Source organism: Camellia sinensis, chromosome 13, assembly GCF_055761805.1.
Source record: "Camellia sinensis isolate YWXY chromosome 13, ASM5576180v1, whole genome shotgun sequence".
In the NCBI taxonomy this organism is placed as follows: domain Eukaryota; kingdom Viridiplantae; phylum Streptophyta; class Magnoliopsida; order Ericales; family Theaceae; genus Camellia; species Camellia sinensis.
In genome coordinates this window covers 76,219,468-76,229,886 of record NC_138973.1, presented here as the reverse complement: position 1 = coordinate 76,229,886, position 10,419 = coordinate 76,219,468, and the positions used below count along the sequence as shown (strand labels likewise).

The 10,419-nt window shown below is 37.1% G+C and overlaps 1 long non-coding RNA gene across 2 annotated transcripts; it reads left to right on the top strand.

Annotated features, from left to right (window-relative positions):
* Positions 1-1,090: 1,090 nt before the first annotated feature.
* Positions 1,091-9,686, top strand: LOC114266961 (uncharacterized). Of its 2 annotated transcripts, XR_014348026.1 has the most exons (3): positions 1,091-1,286; positions 7,398-7,538; positions 9,422-9,686. It is a non-coding gene; the product is annotated as an uncharacterized LOC114266961 (long non-coding RNA). The 2 variants fall into 2 exon arrangements; XR_003630824.2 differs by lacking the exons at positions 1,091-1,286; positions 7,398-7,538 and adding an exon at positions 8,771-9,333 and having other exon boundaries at positions 9,422-9,621.
* The last annotated feature ends 733 nt before the right edge of the window (positions 9,687-10,419 follow it).

Sequence of the window (10,419 nt, the reverse complement as noted above, 5' to 3'; positions counted from 1 at the left end):
AGAGAGACTCAAGATCTAGGATTTTGAAATGTTTTAGAGAAGGAAAGAGATTAAAAATTGGCTGTTACGAACTGATATATGCACAGTCTGCTTAAGCGTGAGAAGTGATGCTTGAGCGTCAAACACGATAAGTTGTTCTGCTCGAGCAGAGAATATACATATCCAGTAGTTTTGCAAACAAAAGAATATAGTTTGAGCGCAAGAATGGCCGCTCAAGCACACGCCCGCTCGAGCGTAGGAAATGCCGCTCGAGCGTAGAATACTCTCTCCTAGTAATTTTGCAAGCCTGCAAAAGTACTAAGAGTTCACAAAACCCACTCGAGCACAAAAAGTACCGCTCGAGTGAAGGAGCAAAATTCTGGGCAACAAGTGTTTGGAAACTCGGCAACCAACCTGTCCCAAACGCAACCACAACAATCAAATAGCCAAATTTAGGATATACAAGGGAAACAAGATGTGACAACAATATGAAACCATGAAACTCGAGGCTGGGATACAACAAGCACTACAACAAAATGCACATTCGGCGACCAAAATTGGCGACTAAAAAAAATTTAGTCGCCAAAAGTTATGAAATTGGCAACCAACTGATTTTTTTAGTCGCCAAAAGTAAAATATTTAGCTACTAATTTTTTTTAGTCAGGGTATATTGGTTTTTGGCGACTAAAAAATATTTTAGTCGCTAAAAATGCTAGAATTGGCGACCAAAAAAATTTTTAGTCGCCGTATATTAAGTTTTGGCTACTAAAATCATTTTGTCGCCGAAAGAAAAATAAAAAATTAATTTTTTACCTTTGGCGACCACAAACGTTCATTTTCAGCAACAAAAAGAATCTTTGTCGCTATATGTTGAGTTTTGGCTACTAAACCACTTAGTCGCCGATTGAAAATTAAAAAATTATTTTTTTACCTTTGGCGACCAAAATTTTAGTCGCAAAAAGTTTTTTTTCAGCAACAAAAACAAATTTTAGTCGCCAAAAAGAATTTTATTGTTATTTGGCCACCAAAAATATATTTAGTCGCGAAAGGTTGAAATATTTGTTTTAGAGGGAAACAAATTATTTTTGGCGCCCGTTCTATTTACACTCTGTTTTGTCTCTCACACACACAGACACACGATATACACTTCTGTGTCAAACACTAGCAAACCTCACCCTCATCATCCCTGCTAACAGTTACCATCGAACTTCCACCACCGACCATCGCGGCTCTCGCTACCGCCGCTGACCATCACGGCTCTCGCCACCGTCGCTCACCATCGCGGCCCCCCTCCCAGCCACATTCAGGTTTCTCTCTCTCTCTCTCTCTCTCTCTCTCTCTCTCTCTTCCTCTATTTCCCCATTTCACCATCTCAGATCTAGGGTTTTATTAGGTAGATAGCAATTGATTTAAGGTACTGAACAATTTAAGAATATTATTAGTAGGTAAGTTAATGGAAAATTTTAGGACTCAATTCGGTGAAGTCCTCTTCGCTTAATAGGATTAAAATTTGCTCTGTATTCTACTTATGGGTTTTGATTTTTTTATTATTTTTTGAGTTTTATATTTCAAATCCTACTCAATTTAAGCAAATGGGTTTCAATTTGATTTTTTTTTATTATAAAAAAATGGTCTTGCTTTGATTTGGTGGAGGTAATGATTTTTGTGATCCTAATAGCTATTCGTGCTCATGATTGAATGATTTTGAGTTTTTTATGCATAACAAAAGCTTGAGTCACTGTGAAATCTCATCCTCCTTTTTGTTTTCTGAATTTGAATTTGAGGGCTTAGTTGTGTGTAAGTATTTACGTTCACAGAGATGTAATGAATTTGAATAATAAATGATGTTTCCTTAGCTGGGTAGAATCTGATAGGTGGTTTGATTTTCTTTGAATTTTTATATCCATATTTTGTTTGTCTTTTTTTCTTTTTCATATATTAAACCATACTCAATTCAAGCAACTGGGTTAGAATTGAATTAGATTTTTTTTTTCTCAATTAGCTTGGTTTGAATTATTATTATTATTTTTTTTGGTGGTTGGTAATTTCTGATGCTCTCACTGATTCTATTAGAAGTAATGAATGGTGTTGGTGTTAATTTATTTGTTTTATTGTGTGCATAATTCATTCATTTTTAACATACTGAATTGATTTAAAATTCGTGTGTGCAATGAAAACCTAGCTCATTTCTGATTAAGAAAAAGAAAAGAAAAGAAAAGAAGAAACTTGTGGCACCATCGGAAAATTTTAATGGATGGTGGAACCATGTGTTATCACAAATTATCCTGGTGATTTGGTTGGCAATAACATTATCAACAATAGAATCTTGTCCTTTTTGTTTGGTGAATTTGATTTTGAGGGATGTTACTTAGTTGTGTCCAAGTGTTTAGGTATTGCCATCATTTGTTTTGGAATGTCTGATTTTCTTAATTCAAGATTTTTTTAATATTATTATTGAATTCATGTTAAATTTTTTGTGTGCATAAAAAGTTTGGGTAATTTTTGATTAAGAAAGATAAAAAATAAAATCTGCGGGTATGTGGCATCATGGGAATCATTTTTGATTAAGAAAGATAAACTTTTGTTGCTCGATAGCATGAACTCTTGCCATGGCACTAGGCAATTATTAGTTGAAGTACATGTAGAAGTAATCTTTGGCAAATTTATGGAATCTACAATTTTGCTTCCAGCTAACTATTAATTTGAAGCTGTCTTGGTGAAATAATTCATGCTGATATGGGAAGAGATGAATGCTTGTACTTTGTCATGTACTGTTACTTTCAAACTGCATTTAGTAGTTTAAATTCTGTGAGATGGAAAATCTATGGAAAATCTATGCCAGAAAAGTGAAATAGAGTTGCAGTTGCAAGAGTGATGAAGCATTAATTATGTTGTCATTGTATTTCTTTATGTGTGCTCTAGAAAGTGGGTTTAGAAAATGATATAGATGATCATTTTCTAAACCCACTTTCTATATCATTTCCTTATTTTATTTTGTTTTATTTTACAGGGATTGAAGTCAAACTTGGCTCACCACACACTTGCCAACTTGATCCGAGAGTAAAGCTTCACATATCTCAGGTTTATTTTCCTTTCTCAAACTAATGCCTCTTTCCTGGATTCAACCATATATAGTCAACAAAACTCTAGTTTTAGATCCCAAATTTCTCAAGGTTTTATTTATTTTTGTAGAAATTTAATGTATAAAGAGAAATGATTGTATTATTGATTGTTGTATGTTATTAATTACAAATGGTGAGGGGCTCCTTATATAGGAGATGTAGTGGAGTAGGTGGTAGTAGGTGGTAGTAGGTGGTGGTAGGTGTAGTAGGTGATGGTAGGTTTTAACAGCCCCCCACAAACTCAAGGGGGATAGGAACTAACCAACTTGAGTTTGGAGAGAGTAACAAAACAAGAAAATAATCTGAAAAATAAAAAATGGATAGGAGACACTGTATGGTCGTGTCAGACCGTTGTAGAAGACTGTATGGTTATGGCAGACCGATGTAGAAGACACTGGCTCGTGTTGGACCGATGTAGAAGACAGTTTATGGGGTCATGTCGGACCGTTGTAGCAGACAATGTTGTGACAGTTGTTGTGACAGTTTACGGAGTCTTGCTGGACCCTTGTAGAAACTAACCGGAATCAATGTCGGGACAGTTTACAGAGTCTTGTCGGACCCATGAAGGAGCTAACCGGAATCAATGTCGGGACAGTTTACTGAGTCTTGTCGGACCCATGAAGGAGCTAACCGGAATCAATGTCGGGACAGTTTATAGAGTCTTGTCGGACCCCTAAAAAGTCGCACCCTCAAAAGGTGTGCCCAATCTTTCAAAAGGCGTGCCATCAAAAGGCGCGCCCATGTTGTCGTCTAGCGCCGAGCGGCGCATGATGCGCGTGTCTACCTCTTCATCATGGTCTTTATAAACCGAAGCGGAGGCTGAGGCTTGGAAGCATAACAAACCAGTTGAAACCTCTTCGTTCTCTGAGAGCTTGTCGCTAAGAGCTGCAAATCTTGAAACACTCTGTAACCAACCCTTCTCTGAAACACTCAGCAACCCATAACATGGCCTCGTCTTCCCGTTCAGCTACCCAGAATATGGCCTCTTCGTCCCGTGGTCTGCTCACTCTCTTTCCCGACCTCAACGAGTCAACAAGAGAGATAGCTGGTGTGGTGGCCAGTGAACCTCAACCAAGCGCCTCTGGTTTTGCTCCGTTGAACTTTCTGATGCGGTCGGTGGAGCAAAAAATGGCGGTGCAAACTGATATTGAGGCCAATCAGTATACTTTGAAGTCATGTGTGGAGACCATGATGGCGGTCACAAACCTGTCGCACCGGCTGCAGAGTAGGACAAATGAGGTGCAGCAGTTAAACGTCCAACTAGCTCTGCTCCAGCGCATGTATAAGGATGCGCGAGCAGAGATAAGTGTGCTAAAGGCGGAAAATAAGGAGCTGAAGCGGAAGGCCACCGTAATGTTTCGATTTGGAGGTCCGCCATATGCTGCAGTGGAGGAGCAGGAGTAGTGATCGTGCCCAGTGGAGTGGGAAACACGGAGGCAACACCGTCAAGGGCCGCGCAGGACGGAGGCAAGAAGAAGAGACCGGCGGCAGAGTAGATAAGAAAAAATCCCGCCTGTGGATGTGTTGTTTGTTTTTGTTGTTTTTTTTTTTTTTGTAAAATTGTGATCGGGGTTGATCCCTGAGATGAATAAAATATGGTTTCGTGTGCAAATTTGTAAATTTTTATTTATTTATTTATTTATTTATTATTATTATTATTATTATTATTATTATTATTATTATTATTATTATTATTATTATTATTATTATTATTTTATTTTTTATTTTATTTTATTTTTATTTTTTTGTAATGGAAAGATGTTGGTTTGGCAGGAGCCCATGGTTTTCAAAATACAATGGTGGTTTGTGTATCTATGGAGGTGTAGTACCCACGTGCTACGCAATAGTTTGTGAGTGCGTATGATTTTTTTTTTTTTTTTTTAAATGGAATATCTTGGGGCATGTGGGGTGATTATTAGAGAGAGAGAGTGACAGTGTGTGTAAATTGGACTTTGTTGTTTTAGAGAGAGAGACCGTGGGTTTGGTCTCACCAAAAATCAGAAATATTGAGAGAGAGAGAGAGAGAGAAAGGGAAAGAGAGATGGGAGTGGTGATAATGGACGGCTCGACGGTCCGATCCTTCGTGGAAGACGAAGAACAGTTCAAGAAGAGCGTGGACGAGCGTTTCGCAGCCGTAGATCTGAACAGCGACGGCGTTTTGTCTCGATTGGAGCTTCGTAAGGCGTTCGAGTCGTCTTGACTTATAGAGACTCACTTCGGCGTGGACGTGGCTACGCCGCCGGAGGAGCTGACGAAGCTATACGACTCCATCTTTCACAAGTTCGACTGCGACAAGAGCGGTACGATCGATCTAGAGGAGTTCCGATCGGAGATGAAGAAGATCATGCTTGCCATTGCCGATGGTCTCGGTTCCTCTCCCATCCAGATGGCTCTCGAGGATTGTTGTTGTTGTTGGAACTGATTTCGAACCACAGCTTTATGTGATGGAGAGAAAACTGCTGGAGGTGCAACCTGATCGGAAAATCGAGGAGATGAGACCTCTGTGGAGAAAAGCTCATCCAGGTTTGAAGGGGTCAGGGTTTTTGACCGAATGGGAAACTTTCTGAGATGTGTCGGCGAGAAGCACGACATGTCATTTAGGAGCTGCTGTTGCTGAACTTCAAAATCTAGCAGCATATTGAGCTCCTCGGTGGGAATGTCCCTGGCATTAAAAGATGATCTCAGACGACTTGTCTGGAGATTGCTTCCAGGAAGATGTAAAGTAGGGATGTTTGGCTGTGGCCAAGCAACAGACGGGTGCGAAATAGCATTTCCAGAAGGAGATATGGGTGTTGAGGGAGAACCAGGCAAAAGACTCAATGCCACAGCCATATTAGAAAGATTGATCTCAAGGTTTACCAGACCTACCCTGAGCCACTCAAGGCCTTGGAATTCATGTTCAAGTGCACTATTGGGTACAATGGATCTGAATATGCACCAACATATGAAGACAAAGATAGTGATTGGATGCTGGTTGGAGATGTCCCATGGGAGATGTTCATCACCTCTTGCAAAAGGATGAGAATCATGAGAGCATCAGAAGCTAAAGGCTTGGGATGTCTATAGAAAGAAAAGGAAACCCACAAAAAAACGCAACTACACACAATGATGGGAAGGTATGTGTAGAAAATAAGCAGATTAGGTTGAGGTCCGGCGGGCGGCTAAGGTGAGGTTGCCGCCCGCCGGGGAAGCGAAAATATTAGGTTCTAAACCTGCTCTGATACCATGTAGAAATTTAATGTATAAAGAGAAATGATTGTATTATTGATTGTTGTATGTTATTAATTACAAATGGTGAGGGGCTCCTTATATAGGAGATGTAGTGGAGTAGGTGGTAGTAGGTGGTAGTAGGTGGTGGTAGGTGTAGTAGGTGATGGTAGGTTTTAACAATTTTAAAAAAAAATTATGTATATATATGTTCCGATTTGATGGAATGTTTTGTAAAATACACCCAATTTTGACATAAAAACAAGGCCTATAAAAAAAAATAAAAATCAATGTTTTACTATCTAATAAAAAAAAAACCAATATTTTAAAACTTAGATGTTATAGTTAATAAAATAGATAATCAATTGAGTTATCTCAATTGGCCTCTTTTGTTTACATTTTAACTGAATCGTAAGATTCACTCAATTTAAGGTTTAGTAGCATGAATTGAATTGTTTTGATTGAAACTTGGATTGAATCGTGAATCGTATGATTCTAACACTCATATATATGTGGCTATTAGAGTCGTTTGATTGCCAAAAAAAAGGTGGGGGAGGATAATAAAATGATATGTTGAATAATTGAACTATAAGATTTTGATTGTATTTGGTCCTAGTTATTATAAGACTTCAATTGGTACAACACAATAAACAACTTGGAGAGCTGAACTTCCCATTGCTTAGGAGGAAAAAAAAAAATCTACAGAAAACACAGGACTAAAAATTATAGGCAGTTTTGCCACAATTTGGTGGCATAACAATAACACCTACCTGTTGTCATTTTTACCTTTCTGGAAAGAATTTGATGCATAGGAGAACCCTTCCTACTCTAGAGTTTAACAATCAGAAATCAAGCCCAAAAATATAAGATTTTTTAATTTTTTATTTGTATTAATTCAAAGCCCATTATGAGAGGATCCTTCACTGGAATGCATTTACAGCACTATAAACAACTTGGCAATGTTGAATTTTCCATTGTTTGAGAAGAAAAAAAAAAACTATAGAAAACACAGGACTAAAATTATAGGTAGTCTTGCCACAATTTGTTGCCTATAACACCTACCTGTTGTCAGTTTTGTTTGTTTGTCAGGGATGATGTAGTGACAGTCATTGATGTTTAGGTTGGAAAGTAACACTGCTGGAGTCCATAAGCAAGCGTTGTGTATTCTTGGAGTATGCTGTTGATCTTACTAGTTTGTCAAATGTTCAAGTTGTAAGAGAAAGAGCTAAGGTATGATTTTCCTCTTTTTATTTGAAATTGTTGATGCAGTAAGATTGTGAATACCTAAATATCTAATCCTTTTGTGCTTTTTTTACTTGTTTGTATGGTGCATTTTCGTCCTGAAGTAATGTACTAGATTTTTAATTTTTATAATATTCGTTGGTTACTAATCCTAATAGTAGAATTTATCAAAATATTGTCTGTCACTAAAACAATTGTCCTTCATAGCAATTCAGGACCTGATGTCTGTGCTCATCAGTCAACTTATATGTTATCACTGTAAATCATAGCCACTAGCTCTATTCCTATGCACTAGAGGTCCTACCTTGTCTTGACAAGGATAACAAAAGAGACTGTCTAGAAGGCTTGTGCAAATATTGTGTTAAGGATATGTTATTTATCAAAATTTTGTCGAAAAACGGCGTTTCAGGGGTGAAAATTCAAAACAACCCTTGATCCACATTGTGGCCGACACGAACAGCTTTTCCATGCCAAATATGACTTGTGACAACTGACGGAATGTTATTCGGACCCATAGGTTGGGATTTAGAGACGAATACGCCAAAATTTAGTCGAAAAAGGGCGTTTTGGGGGCGAAAATTGAAAACAGCCCCTGAACCACCGTGTGGCCGACATGAACACCTTTCCCATGCCAAATAGGACTTTTGAAAAATGACGGAATGTTATTCGGACCCATAGGTTGGGATTTAGAGACGAATACGCCCAAAACTTAGTCGAAAAATGGCGTTTCGGGGGTAAAAATTCAAAACAGCCCTTGAACCGCCGTGTGACCGACACGAACAGCTTCTCCATGCCAAATATGACTTGTTACAACTGACGGAATGTTATTTGGACCCATATGTTGGGATTTAGAGCTGAATACGCCAAAAACTTAGTTGAAAAATGGCGTTTCGGAGGCAAAAATTGAAAACAACACCCGAACCGCCATGTGGCTAACACGAACACCTTCCCCATGCCAAATAGGACTTGTGACAAATGACGGAATGTTATTCGGACCCGTAGGTTGGGATTTAGAGACGAATACGCCCAAAACTTAGTCGAAAAGCGGCGTTTCGGGAGCGAAAATTCAAAACAGCCCTTGATCCGCATTGTGGTCGACACAAACAGCTTCCCCATGCCAAATATGACTTGTGACAACTGACGGAATGTTATTCGGATTCATAGGTTGAGAAAATGCAACTTGTAATATTGCATGGTTACAAATGCCAATACAAAACAAGGAATGCTGGGATCATATAAATGTTAGTCATAAATGAGGGAAAATATGTCACTTCATCTTCTCATTATGTGAATATTGTGTTAATGCTTACAAATTTTCTCAGTGCATATCGAATATCTAATTCTAGTGTCTGTCTGGATTAATTGGGGGTGAATTGAGATGATTCCCTGTTTACAAGTATCCCATACTTTTTTGGGTATTTTAAAAACAGACAGTTTAAATAGAAAATATATCCAAAATGATGTGTTAATGATATTTATAAAAATTATGGGGACAACTGTGAAAAATGTGTTGAAATCGATAACAAGTGTTTCATGTTCTTACTGTTTTTTTCCCCTCGTGTCCTGGTTGATTTTCTTCTTTTTTCTCATCTGAAACATGATGCGATGGTCTAAAACAACTGGTTAGCTAAATGTCATGATTATATTAATGAAAAAGTCCAGTCCAAGTATTGACAAAGAAAAAGCTCTTTATAATATCTTCCTAGCATGAGTATTTTTGTTAAATGTTTTATCAAGCTCAAGTTCAATTTTTTTATCAAGCTCCCTCGATGGCACATGCAAGGTTACTTAATTATGTTAAATGTTTCATAATAATATCTTCCTAGCATGAGTATTTTTGTTTCTCGAAATGACTTATTTTCGTATTGTAGGTATGGGACCTTGTTACTGGAAGACTTTTACAAACTCGAGCTTTTCCACTACCAATTACTGCAATAGTTGTTGATCCAACAGAGATGAAGTTATTTTCTGGTGGTATAGATTACTAGTGGATATTTCTTTTTTGTATACGGAGGACATCATTTTTGTATGATTATCTGTTTGTATGGAATTATTATTTTGGGTTGGATTATATTTGGTTTCTATAGAATTTGATATTACAAAACCAAATTTTTGGATGGTTGAAAGTGAAATAAAAATAGACATATGTATTGTTTTGTTTATATACAAGGTGCAGGTTGTACGAAATAAATACAGGTTGTGCAGAAATTAATAATAATAATAATAATAATAATAATAATAATAATAATAATAATAATAATAATAATAATAATAATAATAACACTAAATAAAGTTTTTGGTGACTAAATGTTTAGTATCCAAAAAAACTAAATAAAACTTGTTGGCTACTAAAAATTTAGTAGCCAAAAACAAACCGAATATTTTTTGGCGACTAAAAATTTAGTAGTAAAAAATATATGAGACTTTAGGCGACTAAATAGTTTAGTAGCTAAAAAAAAATATGAAAATTCATTTTTTTTTGGCTACTAAATATTTAGTAGCTAATAATAAATGATACTTTGGGCGACTAAAAGTTTTAGTCGCTGAAAATGAAAATTAATTTTATTTGAAAACTTTTGGCGACTAAATATTTAGTTGCCAATTTATGACTTTTGGCTACTAAAAAATATTTAGTCACCAATACCTCGTACTTTTCCCTACTAAAACATTAGTAGCCATTTATAGGGCTTTTGGCGACTAAATTTTTTTAGTCGCCAAAACCTTCCCCGACGGTTTTCCCACGACAAATCTAACGACCAAAATATTTAGTCGAGAAAAGGCTTTGGCGACTAAAAACCTTACTTTTGGCGACTAAAACTTTAGTCGCCAAAAGTGCATTTTCTTGTAGTGACGGGTCAGGTCAAAACCA